We start from the raw sequence: 24,181 nt of genomic DNA, 5'->3' as shown, positions 1-24,181 counted from the left end.
ACAGCAGAAACCCCCTGGGTTGTGTCGGTAACCAGAAACACCCATATGGAAATGAGAACTGACTGCCATGGATTTTGCCACAACTTGTGAACATTCCTCTGAGAGAGGCGACTTTTTCGGCACGAGGTGCCAACTCCAGTTATCTCTGATTTTAATCTATACCTGATTTATGATAGGCATTACGCAACCCTCTTGCTCACGTATAGACAGGAGCGTTACTCATCATCATAGGACAAACGGTTAGAGTAAACCAACCATTCTGACACTTGAACACACGTTGCAAGCATGTGTGTGATTGACCTAATGAAATTGGAAAGGCGAATGCCTTTGGTTGAATTCTGCTGCAGCATTACCACTCTAGTATTTAGACAGCTCTGTTTGAGGCATTCCATGGACAGTAACGCTAATCTCCTTGTTGGACTGAGATGGTTGACAACTTAATTACGGGTCCAGGACTTATATTCGAAACTCTTGGGAAGATTGCTTGGATCGAAGATCGTTTTGCGGCGACGGGTGACCGTCGGGAAGGTTGGTAAGCTTAGGAAACACTGGGAGTTCGCTGACGGCGATCGTATCATGTTGAAATTAACACCCTGGGAGGGTGTGGTACGCTTGAGAAGCGTGGCAAGCTTGATTTACGCTATGTTGAGATATCCGGAATTCTGGAAAGAATAGGTCACGCCGCCTACAAGCTCGGGTAACCCGACCAATTGGGTAACGTGCACAATGCCATTTATGTCTCGAAGCTGAGGCAGTGTGTGTCCGATCAAACACTTGTGATACCGTTACTAGACAAGTTTCAGTTGTCAAGGAATCTGTCAGAAACAGGAACTAGGAGGTCAAGGTTCATTAGCGTACTCGAATTTCAATCGTGAGAGTTCGTTGGAACTCAAGACGTGGACCGGAGTTCACGTGGGAACGCGATGATCGGAGTAAGCTCTAGTATCCTCAGTTTTTCAACGGTTGTATCAACTTCCGATATCATTGGCGAATTTCGGGACGAAATTCCCTTTCAAGTTAGGGATGATGTGGTACTCGGGGAAAACCCACAGTAATCCTGATTCACTCGTCAGTTCATTTCACTCTCTGACCGCTTATCAAATTTCGGGACGAAATTTCTTTCAAGTTGGGGATGATGTGACAAACCGCGTTTTCAATATTTCCCTTGTTCCTTCGATGCTTGACGTGTGTGTACTGAAGGAATGAATCGTTTAAATAATTATTTGATTTTATTTGAATCGTGTACGATACATGAATGACTGGAAGGATGGTTATATTTGGTTGATATGAAAGTTTAGGAACCGTCATCGCTAGATGTTATATGTATATGAGTAATGTTATTAGACCGCACCTCAAACCCAAGCCATACACTTGGGACTAAGGCCACACCTCTCTTATACTTCGGCCCATGTATATCAAGCCCAAACCAAACTGAGCCGACCCCAAGCCCCCTATGTTATTACCTTATGTAAATACTTGGTGCCTTGGATAATCTCATTTAATCATATTTTACACAAAGAACACAAACCCTAGGCCCTCTAGAATCTGCGACGGCAGCTTGATCAGCCGAAGAATTACTCCTATTCACTCTAGTGCACTCTCTACAATCCTGTGGTTAGTATAATCTTATTTGTTTTAGTTATTTTTTTAATTGATTGATTTCCTCTATATGTGAACCTATGTGATGTATGATCAGAATCGTATGAATCATTATGCTATAGAAACTAGGATTTCATGAATCTGTGGGTTATTCTAATCATGATTTGGTCATTCTCGGCCATGTGTGAAGTGTCCTGAGTTATTGGTAATTACTCTAGGATTTTAATTAGGAATCATGCTTTATATACATAATCATAGACTGATAACACGAAACGTAGATTATTAGGGCGTTAGAGCAATGGTACGAATCTGTTGTATATGATCGGCTATGGTGTGAATTAGTTAGAGTAGTATGCAATTTGGAATGCTTGTTAATGATGCGAATATAGGGGCTTAGACTCGGTTCGTGAATGAGATGCATGAATTAGCTGATTATTTGTTGAGTGATGAACATATGCTAATTGTTGATCATGATTATGTGATACGTTCTGAAGATTGCATAAATTGGTATGTACATGCAATTTATTTCATTGGACCTCAACAATAAGTGGACTGACATAATTGATATAAAATCAATAGAATGTAAAATTTATAAATGGGGCCACTACTTTATTGGTTCTGACAAAAACACATGGGCTCAATGTCATGTGAATATCATAATGGTTCTAAAAGATTCACTGATCAACTTTTGACTTTAGTGAAATGTTGTTTGTTCCATGATTTTGGCTTGTGTGATAAGTGTACACACTGTGATGATTGAGTTTTGAATTGATTGAATGATTATAATATACGAACAGGTGTTAGGAAAATATGAGTGGTAACAACAAGAATTAACAAGTAATGCAAATGGGTCGTGACATTGTGTAGGCGCTAGTTGATTAATAATCATGTGTAGGGTATGTGATAATGATGATAATAACTGGATTGCATATGTTAATAAATGGAATAGGGGATCCATCATACATGAGGGCGGTGGTACAGGGACGTATCTAATTGAATGGTAATGGGCCACACAACATCACTGAATTACTAAAATTAGGCCACAATCTTTGATTAAATCACACCAGTGGGCCGGGTAGTCAAAGGGGTTGCACGAGGCCCAAGTGTCTAGTACATATTATGGTTATGGTATATTTTAGGGATAAGCGTGTTGCATGATTTATTATTACTATTTGCATAGTATCGTGTGTATGATATGATATGTGAATAACAAACTAAATCGGTCGGGTGAGGTATTAATACATGAACATGATATGGAAAATAGTTAAAGGATTCGAATGAACCAATACGTGTGACTAGATATGTGAATTGAGAATTCATGAAACTGACTATCTCTGGTAATCACAATAGGATTTGATTGATCAACTGTTTATCAAGCATTTAATCTAACCGAGCAAACCAAAGGTGAGTTCACTGCACTTTTCTAAGCATGCGTCCCGGTGGTTTGGGACATCTGGTAAACGTTTCTAAAGGGAATACTGGGTAAACTGTTTATTTGGGATGTTGGTTATTGAACACAGTATAAATCATGTAAGACCCCATACATCTACCGTGTTGCTGAAGAGGCAACGAGGTATTTAGTTGATAGCGCTATTAGGTTTGGCACCCTCACACCGGGCCGAAAGGACGGGCGTGAACTAATTACCTGGACTTCATGACCAATGCCTAGTTAGAGGCATTGGGGTTGGGCATTCACATCGTGCACATATAAGACCCCTTACATCTATTCAAGGTTGTTTGATACCTTGACATCATGACCAATGCCTAAATGGAGGCATTGGGGTTGGGCATTCACATCTAGTCGCCACATACGGTAATCGAGTAATAACAACATCAAAACAAAACGTTGAACTGTTTCAGACACACATCTGGTAACTAAACGCGTTAACAAAACTTTGAACTCACCAGCGTCGTCTGACACACTTGTCTGCATGCTTGCAGGTCGTTAGATATCTTGGATTTGGGAACTTGCTGTCTGAAGTAGCTGGAGTGGTCATTGGTCGTACTGGATGGATTCATGTGATCGAATTACGAATAACTTACATTGGTTTTGTAACGGTTTAACTTTAGTTTACTATTTGCTTCCGCTGAACATGTTGGGTTTTAATTAAACTTATTATTGAAACATTTAATAAGTGATGATTTCATTTGAAAACTTGTATGGGTTCAATGTAATTAGTGGCTCGTTATTGGTATGTCACACGCCTAGTAGGGATATTCCCTAGGTGGTATTTCGGAGGTGTGACATCGAAGAATGTGCAATTCGTGCACTGAGACTAAACACAAAAGGCTAGTGTTTAATTCACTCAGTGTTGGCTCTGATACCAACCTGTCACACCCCTAATTTCCACGTGTCACCGGTGGGCCCGGTGGGGGATTATCGTGACGTAGTTGATATCGTCATAGTCAAACAACACAAAATTATAATGCACAGCGGAAGCAAAGATAGATTTATTTCAACTTAAAATTTATTGTAATATCCAAGTATCACAAAATGTCGAAATAAAATCCACAGGCAGAATCAAACAAAAAGGAAACTTCATTTCAACAGACTTCATGCATCCTAAGCTTGCGAGACTTCTATGGATGCTTAAAGAGTGACCAGCCTATTTCGCGTAGTACCTGCACTTAGTCTTTTTGGAAAATACGTCAGTTTACACTGGTAAATACAATTCAACAGACTCATTTTGAAAATGTTTAAAAATTGATTTAAATGCACGTGGCATAAAACTTTTTATAACTTGGGATAATTATTTGCTTAATAATCTTGTAAAAGAATTACATGTTTGTTCTGCGTTCAGTAGCCCGGGTCGTGCCGGGTTAAAGCTCAATAGACACACCACTTAATATAAATCGCCGCGAGACTCCTCCCGTGCCGAGGATTATATGCAATAAAATGCACTACGGGTGTACGCCTACACCCGTGTGCTAAGGTCGTGGCCATTCATGGAATGATGCCAAGGATATCCGGGACATGGTCATTAAACCCCCAAAGGCGTTAAACAAACAAAACAGCATTTTTAAACGAGTTAATTTGACAGCACTTAACGATCAACTGGTTAAGGTCAATTCCCCGACCAAGCGGTATTTTATATACCGTACCCCAAGCCCGTATAGGGAAAATAAGTTAAATGTATTTACCTGAGCAAAGTATAAACCAAATATAACGAGTGCAAGTAGCTTTTACTGGGCTCCTAGATCTGGAAATTAAGGTTTTAATAACCTATTAGAATCCTAACGGGTCTTAAGCTTAGACCGGTTAGTTTTTATATAAAGATTACGGTATTAAACGCACAATAAGGCGAAGACCGTTTTAGAATGTGGTTTTTGCCCCAACAAGTTTGCGCACTTGTTTTATATGGGTATCATAATCACATTCTGGATTTTGAGACCAAAAAGATATGGTTTGACCCGTTTCGGCTAAAATGACCAAACTAGTCAATTAAGCCGATCCGAACGCGTATAATGCGTAACGAATAACCATAAGAGTCAAATACAAGTTTCTGAAGTTAATATACTTAAAATATGTTGTGATATCAGAATGATACCTTCCATTATGCCCCAAATGATTGTTAAACCAAAACTATGCCTCATAAGGGCGTTTTGGTTATTTTATAAGGTGTAAAAGAGTTAAATTAATAACCTGAGTTACAGGTCTGATTACATTAGTAAATATATTTAATTTACTAAGTTATAACAGTAGAGTATCAAATTTATGTGAAATTTATTATCTTTAACCTTACTATGCACCGTAGGGGCATTTTGGTAATTTCACAAGTGCCTAAAAGGTCAATTCTGGAATTCTGAGTTCAAAACATTTGCCTACTGTTTAAAATATAAAAACTTGCTAATCACATCAGTAGGTTCAATCCCTTAGGCTTAATAAGGTTCTAATGCACACTTATGTGTTAAAAATGTCTAAAAAGGCGATTTGGAGCCATTTTCGGGTTTTCTGTAAAAAGCTGATATTTTTAATATTCCAGAAGGCTCAAAATAATTTATTTATCATAACAAATCAGTAGAAATTGGTTTGAGGTCAAAAGGTTTTGTAAAACTCATTTTATGGCTAAAAGGGGCAAAACCGGCATAAACCGAATAAACCTTAGAACACTAAGTTATGCTTAGCCTAAAAATAAATAAAAATATTCAAAATTCCCAAAATATTATTTTATAACAGTGGGTAAAAAGTTTGGTATCAAAATTTTGGGTTTTGATAGACTATATGTAATTTACGCCAATTAATTAGTAAAGAAGCTCTTAATTACGCTATTGAGCATAACTCTTAATCCAGACCTCAATCTGACTTCAAATTTTGGGTGCAAGTTTATAAATCAGCAACTAAGGTGCCTACCCTTTTACATTTTCAAAAATCACGTTTTAAGGTCAAATGGGCATAATGGTCAACATATAAGCGATTAACGGAAACATGCACGTGAATAGGATATCCAATAAACCAAGTTGTATAATCTCAGAGAGTTATACTAACATGTAAATAGGTTCAAAAGAAGCTCTAAGGCAATCCTAATCTTGGCTTAAACGGGTCAGAACTGAAAGTCAAAGCAGAAGTCAAACTTTGCGACTTTCGGTTCCAAACCGAGCCTAAACAGAAAATTGTCGAGTTGAACATGTTGGAACATGTTCTTACTTTAATTACCAAGTTATTTTAATGATCAAACAGATTGCATGTAACCTACATTGCTAATTATGCATTAATTCGCAAATAGTCATTTCTGTTGACTTTTATAATGTACTTTGACTCGACAATTAGCATAGTTAGAGTGGGATTCTGGAAATACCCTTTTAAGGGTTTGTTACCCACATAATTACCTACTTATAGGTATTTTTAATTACGGATATTAGTGAGTAATTATGAACTAATCCCGAAGTCAAACCTTAATTACGATGGTTTGACTTTTAGCTAATTAACTACGCTAAAAGTAATTAGAGGGGATTAAGGACACTTACAAGAGTCCTAAGAATGCTTATGAGGCCTAAGGAAGATTTGTTGTAATCCAGGAGCTCCAGAGAAGTCTTGAACCAAAGTTGCAAATGAGCAAGTCTAAATGGTCACAACTTAGCTTCTTATATAGTGGTCCAAGTGGTCCAAGATCATGACAAGCAACTCTATATTTGATGTGAGATGGTTCCAGGTGCCCTTATGTGGCTAAATACTGCCTAGCAAGTCCCATGTTTCGAAAAACCACCATTTAAGTCGGTGCAACAGGCTGAACAGGCAGCTGTCCAAAACCTGCGGCCAGCGACAGCCTTACGGACCGTAAGCTTAAGGCCTTGCGGTCTGTAAGCTCCTCTTGCGGACCGTATGCTGAAAAAGTTACGGTTCGTAACCGACCCTTGCTGAAATCGCCCAGGTATCCTCCTTACGGACCGTAAGCCTTGAGCCTTGCGGTCCGTAACCGTTGGTCAGAGGACAAAAATTTGTAAACTTTTAAGTCTTGACCATGCAATCAAACCAATTCCGAATTCAGTCCATCTTTTTCAGTAGTGGGGCCATTGGCTCAGCCATTGCATGCTTGGATAGGTCTTACATGTTTCCTCCTTCATGTGACCTTTTATGGGACTTGTAAAATGACGGAAACACCAAGAACAAGTCTTGGATTCCCATTATAGATAACAAACTTCATAATTATTCTTGATTCCATTTACAAGGATTTTATTTAGTATTTTCAGTAGTAACAAACCTTTTTAATCCAAAGTCCATAATAATAAAGATGGAACTTTATTTATTTGGAACCAACCGGTTATCATGTAGGATGTTTATCAAATGATTTAAGGATCTTGGGATTTATAAAATTCGGGTCGCTCAGAGGTGATTTAATAACATGTCGCCCTTGGGTCGTTCAGAGGTACTTTAAATAACATGACGCCCTTTTTTTTTAAAATCCTACCATACATCTTTTTATTTGATCCGGTTTTCCTGACACGTCTGTCTCTCATGACACGTGTCTTTATTTCAATGGACAGGAATTTCCGAGGTGTTACAGTTTGTTAATCATATGTTTTTTTGTTTTGTTTATTATCGTAGATCGATAACGGAAAAAAATCAAAGAAGGTAACTTACGTTTTGAAATCAAGGGATGAAGAGTCAAATAAATGCCGGATGCAATGGAAGATGATTACGCAACGGTTAAACAAAGAGGTAAAAAAGGTTGACTAATATTCGATGATGCAGTTGGGAGTTTATGCACATGTGCATCCCTTTATTACTTTCATGTTAAATGATATCATTTATGTAAACACATTAAATATATCACATGTAGGTGCACAAGAAGAAAAAAAAAGCATAAAGAGGAGGACACGTGAGCGAAATCACTATGAAAAAATTGAACAAGTAAACTGATGTGGAAAAAGTAGTTCAACTAAATAAACTAAATTACCCTAAATTAAGACTCAAGTAATAAAAATCTAGACTCTTTAACCTGACTAAACTACTCACCGGCAAGTGTACCGGTCGACTCTAGCACAGAAAAGTAAGTCCGGATGTCGAACCCACAAGGACTCTAATGAATTACGTTAACGACTAAACTTAGACTAGACACTGACACGACTAAACAAATATTGTGTTTGGGGGGGGGGGTTACTAAAATCCTAAAATTGTGATTAAATTGAAATTAAACTAAGACACGAATGAAACTAGGGTTTTACTTCAGATGAGATTAAGGACTACCTAGACTTGAATCCAGTTTACCTATGAATGGACTTCTAACGGTTTTATTGTTATATGGAGCCGGGATCGTTAAATACTAAACCTTAAGGTATTTCAATGCTAAGACTTCCCGACCCTTCTCAGGAAGAAACCTAGGAAACCCTACAAGGCTGTTATGATTACCGACTGTTAGATTTCCTCTCAGTCCTCTAACGACTCTAAAAGTGCCCTAATACGACTATCTACCTCTCAGCGCGACAATCTAAGGCAATTCTTGGTTCTAACTTGGTTTACTAGACACAAATGCAATTAGGGAACTAACGTCGACTTCTCTCAAAATCTAAATTAGCTATATACTGCACCGCGACCTAATAACTAACTCGAGCCTCTCAGCGACAAGTTAAGCAGAATATTTACTTCTAATTATATTTTAATTACTGTTTCTAAGGCTATCGGCCGATTTACCCAAAGATCACCCGAACCCGCAAGGATGCAAATAATCAACACAGATCTATTATGTGAAAGACATCCACCAAAATCTATGTGAAACAGTAAACAATCCACAATCAAAAGTAAATACGCACACGCACCAAATCAGAAAATCTAGAACACGTTACTTTCAAAGTCAATCCATAATCAATTCAATAAAAACCGTTAAAAGATCCAAACATAAATTAAACCATCATCAAATCTAGGTAGTATCTAAAATTTAGCCAAGAATCATGATGTTCAAAACAAACAAAACAAGTCTAAAACAAGAATTCATCGTAAAGTATCGAAAACGCGAAAATAAGGAACACCGGGAGATAAAACCCGAAAGATCTTCACTCTCACGATCCAAGCTTCAACCGGATGATTCCCGTTCGGCAAAATACTCCAGAATGCTCAAAATCACCTCCGAAATTCGTCCTAGGGTTTCTTGATTCGTATCCAGAGTTGTGTTCAGTTTCTTTTCAATCAAATCAACAAAACCCTAATTTTCCCGGAGATCAGACCCATCGCGTGACGCCTAGGGGGGTGTCGCGTCACGCGGCGCCTCCCTCTTATATTTTTTTTATTTTTTAATCTAATCCAATTTCCAGCCTTTCCCGACGCGCGTACGAATCCTGATTTTCTTCTAAACTGCTCGGTTTTGCTCGTTTTTCAACACTTTAAGCTACGGGACCTGAAATCAAAGCTTAACGTCAGCAGTATCACAGTTCTAACCTAAACTAGACTCTAAACGACTGAAAACTGACCGAAATATACACTATAAACATATGTACTTTGCAGTACATCAAACATCCCCACACTTACTCTTTTTTCGTCCCCGAAAAAGAATTATGCAACGGAATCAGAGATAAATATTCACTTGGGTCGAAAATTATAGGTATAATTAATTAAAACCAAAGCTTGCGTTAGCTGCGATTGCAAATATACTTAATCCACTTTAAACCCGAATCCAATCCTAAACCCTTATCATGTGATTTTAATTTAAGTGCGGTCAATCCACCTAGGGTCTCACACTAGAATCAACAGTCCACCTACTCCCGCCTCAAGCTTATAGGACTAAAAGAACGATCATTTGACCAATTCCCAACCGTCTTATATCGAAATCAAGAGAGTTTACAATCAAATCTTTTTTTTTTCTTCTTCTTTTTTTTTTCATTCGTGAGACTAGACGGTGCTTTCCCTAGCCAAGAGGCAATCCGGCTGTAGAGTCGCTATCCCCAACCACAGATTACTTAGGTTTCGGTACTTATTTATTTATTCTTTTTTTAGCACGGTCGATTTCACACACCCTAGAGGTAATTCGGCTGTAGAGTCGCTATCCCCAACCACAAACTACATAGGAATGCATTACTTTCATTTAGTTTCTAGCCCACTTTTTATTCTATTTTTTTATGATAAAAAACTCTAACGGTTTTAACTTATAACGGTGCCCCTTATACTATTATTGGCGGTTTTAGTTTCCCATATCTCCCAGGCGAAAACCCACTAGCGGACCAACAATTAAGGTATATTAGCTCAAAGGGACTTAAAACCAAACCCGAGCCTATCCACATATCCCTAACTAGACGCAAGCTCGATTTATTTAAATCTCATATTATTATTATTCGAACCCAAGCAAAAATTTTTCTTTTCTATCATTTTCCGCTTTATTTTGCAAACTTCTTTAAATCGAAAGACATTTTCTGATTTTTCAATCTTTTTTTTGGATTTTTCAATTTTTTAATTTTTTTTTTTGTATTTTTTTATAATAAAGACTCGATTATTTACATGTATTCCCATCCCCACACTTAGAGATTGCATTGTCCCTAATGCAAGAACGAAAACACGACTCGACACTACCTAACTACTACTAAATAACGACCTAAATAAAAACTAGACGACGAAATAAAATAAAAATACAACAACAACAAGAAGGAAAACGACTTAACTGAATATGTGAGACTGTCAAAGTGCCAGTCGTTTCCACATAGGCCCTCCAATACCGAACGTGCTCAGCAAACAATACCAAACTCTCTCTCACACGAACGGAAAGTGGCTCCACATCATCAACCTAACATAAGTACCATACCAAGCATACTTCTACAAACGTTTATCGTAGCAACATCCCAAGTTCAAACAGAAAATAAAAATATGTCCTACGAGTACAACCATATCGAACTACTGAAACAACATAAATAAAATAAAACATGAAAGGATATATATGCTGCTACAGTTCGCTACATCACTCCTCCTCAGAATCCTCCTCCATCTGCTGCGTCCCTGAACCTCCAGCCTGCTGCCACCCAAACTGACCACTATACGCATAACCACTCTGACCCCCCACTGGTCATACCCCGGATACTGACCATAAACATACGGGGTCTGCTGCTCGCCTCCATAAACTGGTGGAGGCAATAATCCTGCAAAGGGTGGAGGAATCGGAGCATCTAGTGACATACCCGACATCATGTACCTAAGCATGTCGTCCTGTCGGTGGTGGCTCTGCATGGTCCACTGGTGGTCAACCCGTATCCTGCTCTCAATCTGATCAACCATCTGCTGCGTATAGTCAAAAGCAGCCTCAGGAGTGAACGGGTCGGGTCTCGGCCGTCTAACTGGCTGCTGTGGAGGAATCTCACGCCTCTGTCGAGGTGCCGGCTGTCGTGGCGGAGGAGCACCAACCTCAAAGTTCCACTCTGGTGGGTCCGAGTGTGTAAGAATACCTGCCAACTGTAGGTTTGCAACATCCCATCGAACCGTTGGCATACCCACATTCATCTGCTCAGTCTTGTACTTTGTAAGGTCCCGGATATTCTTCGCCAACCTAGCTATGTAAGGGCCTAGATCCATAGCAGCCCTTTTACCTCCCCGACGAGGCCTATTGAACGACCACGCAAAGAAACTAGCCAAGTTCCAGTTCCACTTCTCCACCATGCACATCAATGCAAAAATATCCAACCAATTCGCCTTGTTTTCCCCTAACTTCCTCGCTACAACTGTCGTCGCCAACATCTTCAAAATATACCTGTATATAGGATCACGAACCAATGTGATAAGGTTTGTACGCGAGAATGGTTGAGACGCAATTGTATCCCAAAATCTTTCCAAATCCACCTAATTCAAACACTTGGGTCGAGGGTGATTAAACACACCCCTTAAACCATTAACGAACTCCTCCGTTGCCACTTCTTCCGGAGAGTACAAACCCAACGCCACTCCAAACTGAGGTATGGACATCTCATAAAGATTTCTACCCTAAAAAAACGATACCTCATTAGCTTCAGAAAAAGCACCCTCTTTGTGACGGAAGGTACAATGAAACTCGATAGTAAGCTCGGTATATTGCGTCTCGTCACAAGCATCCATAGCCATCCTCAACTTCGGTCCTAACAACTCTGCCACCCGCTCACTTGCTCCCATACTTTGCAACCATTCCCAGTCTATGACACGATGCTCCAAAGTCTGAGTTACCACATACTTTTAAGCTTTACCCTTTCTTCGGTATCTTCTTCAAAATCCAACATCGGATGATCAACCAACCTTTCAATCCGGGCATACATTCTCCTGTCATTCCCACGATACTTAATTCTTCTTTTCCTTGGGTTTGACGACGAACCTGCACCTGACATGATCTGCAAAACAAGAAATATTTGACAAGAGAAACAATGCAGATTGTTAGTAATCACAAGCTATTTTTGGTGTTTTTAATTTTTTTTAACTTTTTTTATGAAATAGCCGTATAGCATTTCATTCGCGGCTAATTTCGAAAACATGGGTTACCGTTTACAAAAGCTTAAGTTACACATCATTCTACCCGAATGGAGATTGAGTACGGGCAAAAAGTTGTGAACTTGTACATGCATATAAGTAAACCCGACACTAGACTCAAACTACTACTCTAAAGACACTACTAAACTCAATAACTCAAACGACCTACGACTAAATGTACACTATCTCCTCCCGGCACTTTAATTGTCCTCAATTAAGCGTAAGTGCCAAAATATCCCCATACTTGAGGCGAAAACACGTGAGAGTTTGACATTTTAAACCTTGACACAACTTTGGTGGCAACAAAATTTGTTTAGAAAACTAATTTCATTTGCAAAAATCAGTTCAAAAACTTATTTTTTTTAGCAAAAATTCATAGTTATAGCCAAACAAACCCATAAAGCGCAAACGTGATGTCTAGTAGTCCAGACATACCCCACAAGTGTTAAACAACCTCAAGCAAACCAACCCGAACCATCCGCAGACCCGATTTGTATGTAAACATCCAAACATTACCACCCGCTTACCACGAACATGACAAAAACTTCAAAAAATTCTAACTTGAAGACCCTACACAAACCCTAAAACCAAGACATGACTGACCCGACACTAAAACAAAGCAATAAAGTTACCTACTAGTGAGAAATTACAGAAAACATACCTTGGAATCGGATTGAACAAGAAAAATGAAGTCTTGAACTTTGTGCATACGAATTTCCCCAAAAACGTGAAAATGGAGCGCGAAATCGGGTGAAATAGATGGTTAAGATTGTGGGGAATGTGATTGTGGTGATTTAGGAAGAAGAACGGAGTGATTTGGTGAAGAAATGAGTGAGTTATGGTGATTTTAGCCAAATTCGCGTTCTAGGGTTTGGAAAAGGGGAAAAGGAAGCAAATGCAGCGACAGGTCCAAATTAAACGATTTGAAAAGGGTCAGTTGGGCGTCGCGTGACGCGTTGGGTACCCTTGGGGGCCTCGCGTAGCGCGGCGGGTCAAAAGAATTTGTTTTTTGAACCTTAAGCCCTCGCGTGACGCGAAGGGCCTAGGCGTCGCGCGAGGAGCTGTTTTTGGTAGAAGGTTTCGTCCAAAATTTGCTTCCATGCCTTAGAAAAATTTTTGAAACTTTCCCAACCCATCCAAAACCCTCAAAAATTATTCTAAGTGTCCAAGACACTTACCTGGGACCTCTTTTCTCATGCCTTCTCCGTTCCGTATCGGTGATGAAACCTGCAAAATTCTCAACGACACAAAACAAACACCGAAAAACTACGAGAAACACGAAAAATCAAGAAATCTACAAACGGTACATACTCTACACGCTAAGCTTTTCGCGCTCACTGATCGGTGAAGGTTGGTGGGTCCTCTAGAGGAATTTCTTCCTCTTCAGTGGTATCAATAGGACCTCCCAAGTAATGTTTCAGTCTATGACCGTTTACCTTCCACACACCTTTGTCGACTTCATCGTATAATTCAACCGTGCCGTATGGAAACACTTCTTTCACCACATACGGGCCACTCCATCTCGATTTCAATTTTCCTGCTATCAATTTCAACCGTGAATTGAACAAAAGTACTTTGTCACCTACCTTGAAATCTTTCAAACCTCGCAACCGCCTATCATGCAATGCCTTGGTTTTCTCCTTGATACTCCAAGAACGTTCATAGGCCGCATCCCTTAGAGCTTCCAACTCGTGAATTTGGAAGAATCTCCTCCTTGCGGCTTCGGTAAGGTCAAGGTTTACGGTTTTTAATGCCCACAATGCCCTATGCTCTAATTCTACCGGAAGATGGCAAGCTTTGCCATACACGATCATAAAGGGTGTTGTGCCTAACGGTGTCTTATAGGCGGTACGGAATGCCCACAAAGCATCGTCGAGCTTTTCCGACCAATCCTTTCTACTTTTTCCTACCGTTTTCTCTAAGATTCTCTTCACCCCTCGGTTAGCATTCTCAACTTGGCCACTAGTTTGCGGGTGGTACGCGGTGGAAAGACGATGAGTGACACCGTAGCGTGCAAGTGCCTTTTCCATGGCGGAATTGCAAAAATGCGTGCCACGGTCACTTATGATAGCTTTAGGGACTCCGAAACGCGTGAATAACTTCTTAAGGAATCTCACCACCACTCGGGTATCATTGGTGGGCAAAGCTTGAGCTTCGACCCACTTCGACACGTAGTCAATAGCCACGAGGATGTACCTATTCCCGCTAGAGGATGGGAAAGGTCCCATGAAGTCAATGCCCCATACGTCAAAGATTTCCAAGACTTGGATGGGATTTTGAGGCATTTCATCCTTGGATGAGATGTTGCCGGTACGTTGGCAACGGTCACAAGTCCTAACAAACTCTACGGCATCCTTAACTACCGTTGGCCAATAGAACCCACTATCAGATACCTTTTGTGCCGTCACATTCGCTTCGTGATGGCCTCCCGTTAAACCCTCGTGCACATGTCTAAGGATGTCTAAACCATCCTCTTTTGAAACACATCTCCTAAGCACTCTATCTCCACCTATCCTAAAGAGGTATGGGTCGTCCCAAATGTACTTCCTAGCCTCCCTAAAAAGCTTTTTCTTTTGTTGGTAGGACATACCCCTCACAAGATCTCCGGTTGCTAAATAGTTTGCCAAATCCGAGAACCATGGCAAACCCTCTACCTCGGCACTAACAAAGTCTATGGTTTCGTGGGGAAAGGTATCTCCTATGGAATCCTCACGAACCTCCTCTCTCTTTGGATCCTCTAATCGTGACAAGTGGTCGGCGGCCACGTTTTCCGCTCCCTTTTTATCCTTAATTTCTATGTCGAACTCGGAGAGCAAAAGAATCCATCTAATAAGACGCGGCTTTGCGTCTTTCTTTTGAAACAGAAATCGCAAAGTGGAATGGTCGGTGAACACGGTGGTTTTGGAAAGCACGAGATATGAGCGAAACTTATCAAACGCAAACACTACGGCTAAGAGTTCCTTTTCCATCGTGGTATAGTTATCTTGAGCATCGTTTAGAGTTTTGCTCGCGTAGTAGATCGGATGAAAGTGTTTATCGACTCTTTGACCTAGGACCGCACCTACGGCATAATCGCTTGCGTCACACATGAGCTCAAAAGGTAAGCTCCAATCGGGCGACACAAGTATCGGGGCACTCACGAGTTTTTCCTTCAAGAATTCAAACGCCTTGATGCACTCCTCGTCGAAGACGAAAGGTACATCCTTCTCTAAAGGCCTAGTCATCGGGCGTGTGATTTTGGAAAAATCCTTTATAAAACGCCTATAAAAGCCCGCATGACCTAGGAAGCTCCTAACGGACTTGACACTAGTAGGTGGAGGCAATCTACTTATGGTATCTATCTTGGCCCTATCCACCTCTATGCCCTCTCTCGACACCTTGTGTCCTAACACTATCCCCTCCGTCACCATAAAGTGACACTTCTCCCAATTCAACATAAGATTTGTCTCTATGCACCTCTTAAGCATCCTATCAAGATTAGAAAGACATTGTTCAAAATTGGTGCCATAAACCGAGAAGTCATCCATGAAAACCTCCATGGAAGTCTCAAGCATGTCTTGAAATATGGCAACCATGCATCTTTGGAAAGTTGCCGGAGCGTTGCATAACCCGAAAGGCATGCAGCGATACGCATAAGTGCCGTAAGGGCATGTGAATGTCGTTTTATCTTGATCCTCCGGGGCGATGGGGATCTGAAAATAACCCGAAAATCCATCGAGAAAACAATAGAATTGTTGACCCGCTAGACGCTCCAACATTTGGTCAATGAATGGTAAGGGGAAGTGGTCTTTCCGGGTGGCGTCGTTTAACTTTCGATAGTCTATGCATACACGCCAACCGATAACGGTACGGGAAGGGATTAACTCGTTCTTTTCATTCATGATCACCGTCATCCCACCCTTTTTTGGGACGACTTGGGTCGGGCTAACCCATGGTGAATCGGAAATAGGGTAGATCACCCCGGCATCTAACAACTTAAGAACCTCTTTCTTAACAACCTCTTGCATGTTCGGATTTAGGCGCCTTTGAGGTTGCACCACCGGCTTATAGTCATCTTCCATGAGTATCCGGTGGGTACAATAGGCAGGGCTTATGCCCTTGATATCCGAAAGACGCCATGCAATGGCTTCCCTATTCACTCTCAACACCTCTAATAACCTACCCTTCTCTCCCTCCTCTAATTAGACGAAATAATGACGGGAAACTCGGAACCCTCACCTAAGAAAGCGTACTCTAAGTGGGATGGGAGAACTTTGAGTTCTAAAGGGGCGGGTTTCTCTATAGGTGTACTCTCACTCTCACTCTTAATTTCACTCAATTCTAGCACTTCGGGGACCCACTCGTCCTCGTCTACCTCTTCACTCTCACTCACGACCGCCTCTACCTTCTCAACTACCTCCTCTATCCTACTCTCAACTAGGTCGGCTCCACTAATATAGTCAAAGCAATGGTCAACACAAGATAAGAAAGACTCTATGAAATAGGCCGAATGACAAGGACTACTAAGATCGTCAGAACCACTAGGGTGTTCCATGGAGCGTGCTATCTCGAAAGTGACCCTCTCCTCGCCGACTTGAAGTGTGATTTTCCCGTCAAAGACATCGATGATGGCCTTGGCGGTACACAAGAATGGGCGTCCTAGAATAATGGGAACCTTTTCGCCGGCTTCCATATCAAGAACGACAAAGTCTACGGGGAAGACGAACTTATCCACTTTGACTAGAAGGTTTTCAATAATGCCTCGTGGATACTTAACGGACCTATCGGCTAGCGACAAAGACATGCGTGTAGGTGACAACTCTCCTAGACCTAACCTCTCATACAAGGAATATGGCATTAGGTTTATACTCGCTCCTAGATCGGCTAGGGCCCTACACTCGGTATCACTCCCAAACAAGCACGGGATAGTAAAAAGGCCCGGATCCGTCAATTTTTCCGGAACCTTATTCAACACTACGGCGGAACATCCTCCACTAAGGGGGATGTTAGAAACCTCTCCTAACCTATCCTTGCGTTTTAGAAGGTCTTTTAGGAATTTTGCATATTTCGGCATTGATTGAAGAGCTTCTATAAAAGGAAGGTTGATCCTAAGCTGCTTAAAGATCTCTAAAAATTTCCCGTACTCTTTGGAATAGGTTTGATTTTTAAGGCGGGAAGGAAACGGAGCACGAGAAATATCAACATTGGGTGATGGGACAACTTGAATGGGTTTCTTTCCTACACTCTTCTCACTCGAAGGCCCCCCGGTGTGTGCGGTACTTTCTGGGATTAACCTAGGTTGCACTTTACCGGGCGCCTCCATTTCAATCTCCTCATCTACGGGGTCCTCATCTTCTATCTCAACACTCTCGGGTCTCACTACCTCTCCTAAGGTCCTACCACTACGGGTCGAAATTGCCTTCAAAGAGCCAGATGGGTTGGGCCTTGTGTTGCCCGAAAATTGACCAGGAGGTCGTTCTTGCAACTGGCGTGCAATATCCCCAACTTGCCTTTGAAGGTCTAAGAAGCTTGAATGATTATTCTTTAGGAGCGTAGCGTGGTCCTCTAAGGTACGTTGGGTAGCCTGATCCTTAACCAATAATTGGGAAAGAAGGTCCTCTATCCTAGATAAACTACCACCCGACCCCTCACTCTTAGGTTGAACCTCTTGGTTTGACCCCTCACCTCTGAACTGCCCCCCTGAACCTGAACTAGCAAATTGACCTGTTTGACCCGACCCCCCACTAGAATAAAAACCTGGCCCCCTACTTTGGTATTGACCTGACGGAAAACCAGGGGGGTTACCTGAGGAGCGATAATTGTTAGCACGCCAATTAGAGTTACTATTGTTGAACGGGTTAGTTGGACCCCTATTTTGACCTGCTAAATACTCGACCTGCTCTAGGGTGATGGTTGGGCAATCTATGGTGTCATGTCCCCCTCTACAAACCTCGCATCTATCTACCTTCTTCTTAATTTCTAGCAACTCTTTGGTGATATAGTCAAGCTGAGATATTACCTTTGAGTCTGAAACGACTTGATTCACTCCTCGAGAAGATGAGGAAGTAATCACAGGATTGGAATTCCTGCCGGTAGCACTATGATCTATATCAGCATGAGCGAAGCTCTCAAAGAGGTCGTTGTAGTCAGCCACAGTTTTCTTTCCCATTAGGTGGCCTCCTGCGGATGTGTCGAATCGGGCCTTGCACTCAGGGGTAAGACCATTATAAAATTTTTCTACTAAGGCCCAATCCGACAGTCCATGTTGGGAACAACGCGAGAGCAATGTTTGAAACCTCTCCCATGCTAAGTGATAAGGTTTGTCAGGCTCCATTCTGAAGGAATGGATCTGATCTCGAAGGCGGGAGGACTTCGCAGGTGGGAAATACTTAGCAAGGAAGGCATCTCTAAGTCCAGCCCAAGTGGTGTAAGTACCTGCCGGCTGCGAATCAAGCCAGGTGGCTGCGCGGCCAGCAAGTGAAAAGGGGAAGACTTGGAGATAGCGGGCATCAAGATTCACACCTTCGATGCCGAAGGTGCTACACAGACGGGTGAGACGGTTGATATGTGCTGGCGCGTCCTCGTCATCACGACCGTGAAACTGACAAGAGTTGTTAATGGCAGTCATGATGTATGAAGGAATTTGCTAAGATTTATCATTGGTGATTTCAGGGAGGGTGATGGGTGAGTTTGCGGTAAAACCCGCGGTGAAACGCTGGTGGACAGTTTGGTTTTCGGCCATTTGGTGAACTGGTGGTGGACTAGGGTGACGGGAGGGTGGTGGGGAATTATGGGGTGATGACTTCGGGGTGAAGTCGTAGTTCGGTGGTTTAGATGGAAGTGTAGAGTCAGAAAGGGCTGAAGATGAAGTTGGGGGTTTTCGAACCTGAGGGATTGGTGTGGAGAAGGAAGACTTGTCAATTGGTGGCTTCACTGGTCCCTGCGAACGCGTGTGGGGCATGAACTGCAAAACCAAGAATAAAACAAGTAAGTCAACTCCAATAAAAGACTCAAAGAAATACGAAAAAGACACTAAAACTACTTGGACTCCTACGACTCACAAACACACAAAAAGCACGTAACGATATCAGTTGAAATCCAAACAAAGCAGTTAACGCAATTGCCAAGAGTCCCCGGCAACGGCGCCAAAAACTTGATGTGGAAAAAGTAGTTCAACTAAATAAACTAAATTACCCTAAATTAAGACTTAAGTAATAAAAATCTAGACTCTTTAACCTGACTAAACTACTCACCGGCAAGTGTACCGGTCGACTCTAGCACAGAAAAGTAAGTCCGAATGTCGAACCCACAAGGACTCTAATGAATTACGTTAACGACTAAACTTAGACTAGACACTGACACGACTAAACAAATATTGTGTTTGGGGGGGGGGGTTTACTAAAATCCTAAAATTGTGATTAAATTGAAATTAAACTAAGACACGAATGAAACTAGGGTTTTTACTTCAGATGAGATTAAGGACTACCTAGACTTGAATCCAGTTTACCTATGAATGGACTTCTAACGGTTTTATTGTTATATGGAGCCGGGATCGTTAAATACTAAACCTTAAGGTATTTCAATGCTAAGACTTCCCGACCCTTCTCAGGAAGAAACCTAGGAAACCCTACAAGGCTGTTATGATTACCGACTGTTAGATTTCCTCTCAGTCCTCTAACGACTCTAAAAGTGCCCTAATACGACTATCTACCTCTCAGCGCGACAATCTAAGGCAATTCTTGGTTCTAACTTGGTTTACTAGACACAAATGCAATTAGGGAACTAACGTCGACTTCTCTCAAAATCTAAATTAGCTATATACTGCACCGCGACCTAATAACTAACTCGAGCCTCTCAGCGACAAGTTAAGCAGAATATTTACTTCTAATTATATTTTAATTACTGTTTCTAAGGCTATCGGCCGATTTACCCAAAGATCACCCGAACCCGCAAGGATGCAAATAATCAACACAGATCTATTATGTGAAAGACATCCACCAAAATCTATGTGAAACAGTAAACAATCCACAATCAAAAGTAAATACGCACACGCTCCAAATCAGAAAATTTAGAACACGTTACTTTCAAAGTCAATCCATAATCAATTCAATAAAAACCGTTAAAAGATCCAAACATAAATTAAACCATCATCAAATCTAGGTAGTATCTAAAATTTAGCCAAGAATCATGATGTTCAAAACAAACAAAACAAGTCTAAAACAAGATTTCATCGTAAAGTATAGAAAACGCGAAAATAAGGAACACCGGGAGATAAAACCCGAAAGATCTTCACTCTCACGATCCAAGCTTCAACCGGATGATTCCCGTTCGGCAAAATACTCCAGAATGCTCAAAATCACCTCCGAAATTCGTCCTAGGGTTTCTTGATTCGTATCCAGAGTTGTGTTCAGTTTCTTTTCAATCAAATCAACAAAACCCTAATTTTCCCGGAGATCAGACCCATCGCGCGACGCCTAGGGGAGTGTCGCGTCACGCGGCGCCTCCCTCTTATATTTTTTTTATTTTTTAATCTAATCCGATTTCCAGCCTTTCCCGACGCGCGTACGAATCCCGATTTTCTTCCAAACTGCTCCGTTTTGCTCGTTTTTCAACACTTTAAGCTACGGGACCTTAAATCAAAGCTTAACGTCAGCAGTATCGCAGTTCTAACCTAAACTAGACTCTAAACGACTGAAAACTGACCGAAATATACACTATAAACATATGTACTTTGCAGTACATCATAAACGAAATCCCTTTATTACTTCACAGAATGTGGGTTGTTCGCTATGCGACATATGGAGATGTATAAAGGGAGTGGTGAGAAGTTTGATTGCATATTCAATAAAGATAAAGAAACTCAAGACTTGCAACCTAAGAATCTGAGGGTGAAGATAGCAACAAAAAACTGTCGTTATCAGAGGCGAATGATCATGTTCGTGAATATATGATGTATTATGTTGTTTGGTAGAGGGAATGTTGGTACTACACATGTGCATAGTTTGAAATAACATACATATTGGCATTGTATAATGTATTACAGATGGTTATATTTGTTAATTTAGGATGTAATATGTTGTTTGGTATAGTATATGTTGGTGGTGCATATCTGCAATAATGATTGTTGATCGGATTATGTGATTCTTATGATGAGGGTGTTATACTTACTTGTTGTAACTGTGTTAATGTTGGTAATGCACACGTGCATTAATAAAAAACAATAAACATGTCAGTAATGCATGTGTATATTTTGAAATGTTGTATTTTTGTTTATATCATATTACGTATGTGGTACCCTATTACGTATGTGGTACCACATTACATATGTTGATGTATATGTAAGGAAAACGGATTACATGTAATTAAAAAATAAACGTGCTTGCACATGTGCATTGTTTGAAACAATAACCATGTGTAATGAAATGGTAAACATGCATGCACCTGTGCATTGGTCAAAACAGCAACGATGTTATTGTGGAGTGAAACAGTAAACATGTATGCACATGTGCATTGTGCGAAACAGTAACCATGTCAATATAATACACACGAGCATTATCATTTTATATATAACGACATTTTTTTAACAGAACAAGATGCCATATATTCAAACCAGAACTCTAGCCAGGAACTCGAGAAGTACGCTTACGATAAACATATAAACTCCTAATTTTCTATTACATTTACACCACTAGTGTACCACTCTTCAACCACTAAATTCTCCATTTTGGCTCTAATTCTCCATTTTGGCTATGACTTTCATCCACAACAGAGTACACTCCTTGACTTGTTCAAGTCTTCTAGCATTTGAAATCTGCACGACTTTGAATACCTTCTCATTTCTGCTCGACCATATGATCCATAATGTAGCCATCACTATGCAGTTGACTGCCTTTTTTTCTTCTTAGGAATCTCCAGCTTACAGGAAAATCTTTTACTCCCAACATGCTCCGACCGTCCACCATAGCGTTTTCGACATCAAACACGTAATGAGAATGTGTTCAACAGTTTATTGCTCGTATTCGCAAACCGGGCACAATGTGTTGCTGGTCTGAATTACCCCTTTTTTCCAGCTCCGTCTTTGTCGGTAACATGCCTTCGACACCTTTCCATGCTAACATATTGGCTTTAGGTGTAGCCCAGTCGTTCCAGGTCATTACAAAGCCACTCGACAGGTCCCCGCTTGTGACACACAAATCCTCTCTAACGGTTTTAACATTAAAAGTCGACTTATTTTCCGAGTGCCGACCCCACCCATCTTGACCCATCTTCATTCTGGTGTCTCTCAGCAGTGCCAAAAGCTGATTGTCGGCTTGTTCTTCCATTGCCAATCCCACACAGTCACCTCCCCTATTTTTTTGTAGTTGTCTGCCACCCAAGACTATTTGTTTGCTGCCATTCTGCACATAATTAGATAGTTCTCCATAAGGCTCTTGTTCAGAATCCATAAATCAGCGACATAGTCTAATTTGCAACATAATGCACATGTGCATATAATTTAATACAATATCATTTACAATCAGCATAATGCACATGTGCATATAATTTAATACCACATCATTTACAGTAAGTATAATGCACATGTGCATATCATTTAATACAATATCATTTACAAAGTATATACATCATTTACAGTCAACATAATACCTTTAGTCACAAATCGAATGAATTGCAACTCTTGATGTTCTGTATTTGTAGGTGTATTGTGATTGTCAACTGTATTATCAGCAGATGGACCAACCACCACCATAACCACCATCGTCCCCAAGCCCGATAATGGCGGTATTCAGCTCTCCTCTAACATGAGCAGGAACTGTCATAGTAGCTCTGCGCACTAAGAGTGAATTTGGTGATGCTGACATGGCATTTGTAGAACGGTTAAATCCCAAGAGTTGGTTTCCTGGGCGAGACATTACCATAGGGCTCGCTCGGGTGCCATTTGTGGCTGAGAGTTGCGGACCAGGAAACGCAGCCGAATTGTTGGAATTAGTTGGTCCGGCTGATGGTTGACCACCAGCGAAATTCGGGTCTAAACCGTTCAACTCCTGAGCAACATGTTCCATGATGAAGGGCCGAAACTGTGGACAGGGTAACGAACCTCCAACTGTAGGACTGCCTTTCGGTGGCGTTGCAGGTTGCAACCAAACTTGATCACCCGCAAAGCACCTCATGTTAACCACAAAATATTTCCAGTATATTATCTGAATCCAATACGAGCCACGAAGAACAAACGACACATCAATCGGTAACAGAGAACTAGGAACGATTCCCAGACCACCTCGGCTAGCCACAGTAGCAGCAGTTAACATGGCAGATGCACCAGGGTTTCCACCAGGACCCGTACCGGGACCAGAGACATGACCAACATTTGGGTTTGTACCATTTGGCATCTGCCCATTAACATTTGCTCTTGATAGTGTCGGGACAGATGAAGCCGCACCAGAAACTGCAGAAACCGGAGCAGCCCATGCAGGACGTGTTGTAGCAGCAAGAGCATGCAAAGGTCCTGCTGTCAGACGAATGCAGTCCAAAAGAGATGAAACTTCCGTCCCATTGATAAAACCCTCGAGAAACTGAAAAAAAAAGAACTTTAATCAATCAATCAATCACAGTTTAATACCTGATAAAGGGATAAAACCATCTGAGTTTTCGCAGATTAGTACCGAAACATTCTTTTGCATGATTAGAGGCTTACACTTATTA

The sequence above is a fragment of the Helianthus annuus genome, chromosome 12 (genome assembly GCF_002127325.2).
Source record: "Helianthus annuus cultivar XRQ/B chromosome 12, HanXRQr2.0-SUNRISE, whole genome shotgun sequence".
Classification (NCBI taxonomy): domain Eukaryota; kingdom Viridiplantae; phylum Streptophyta; class Magnoliopsida; order Asterales; family Asteraceae; genus Helianthus; species Helianthus annuus.
This window is presented reverse-complemented; position numbering follows the sequence as displayed.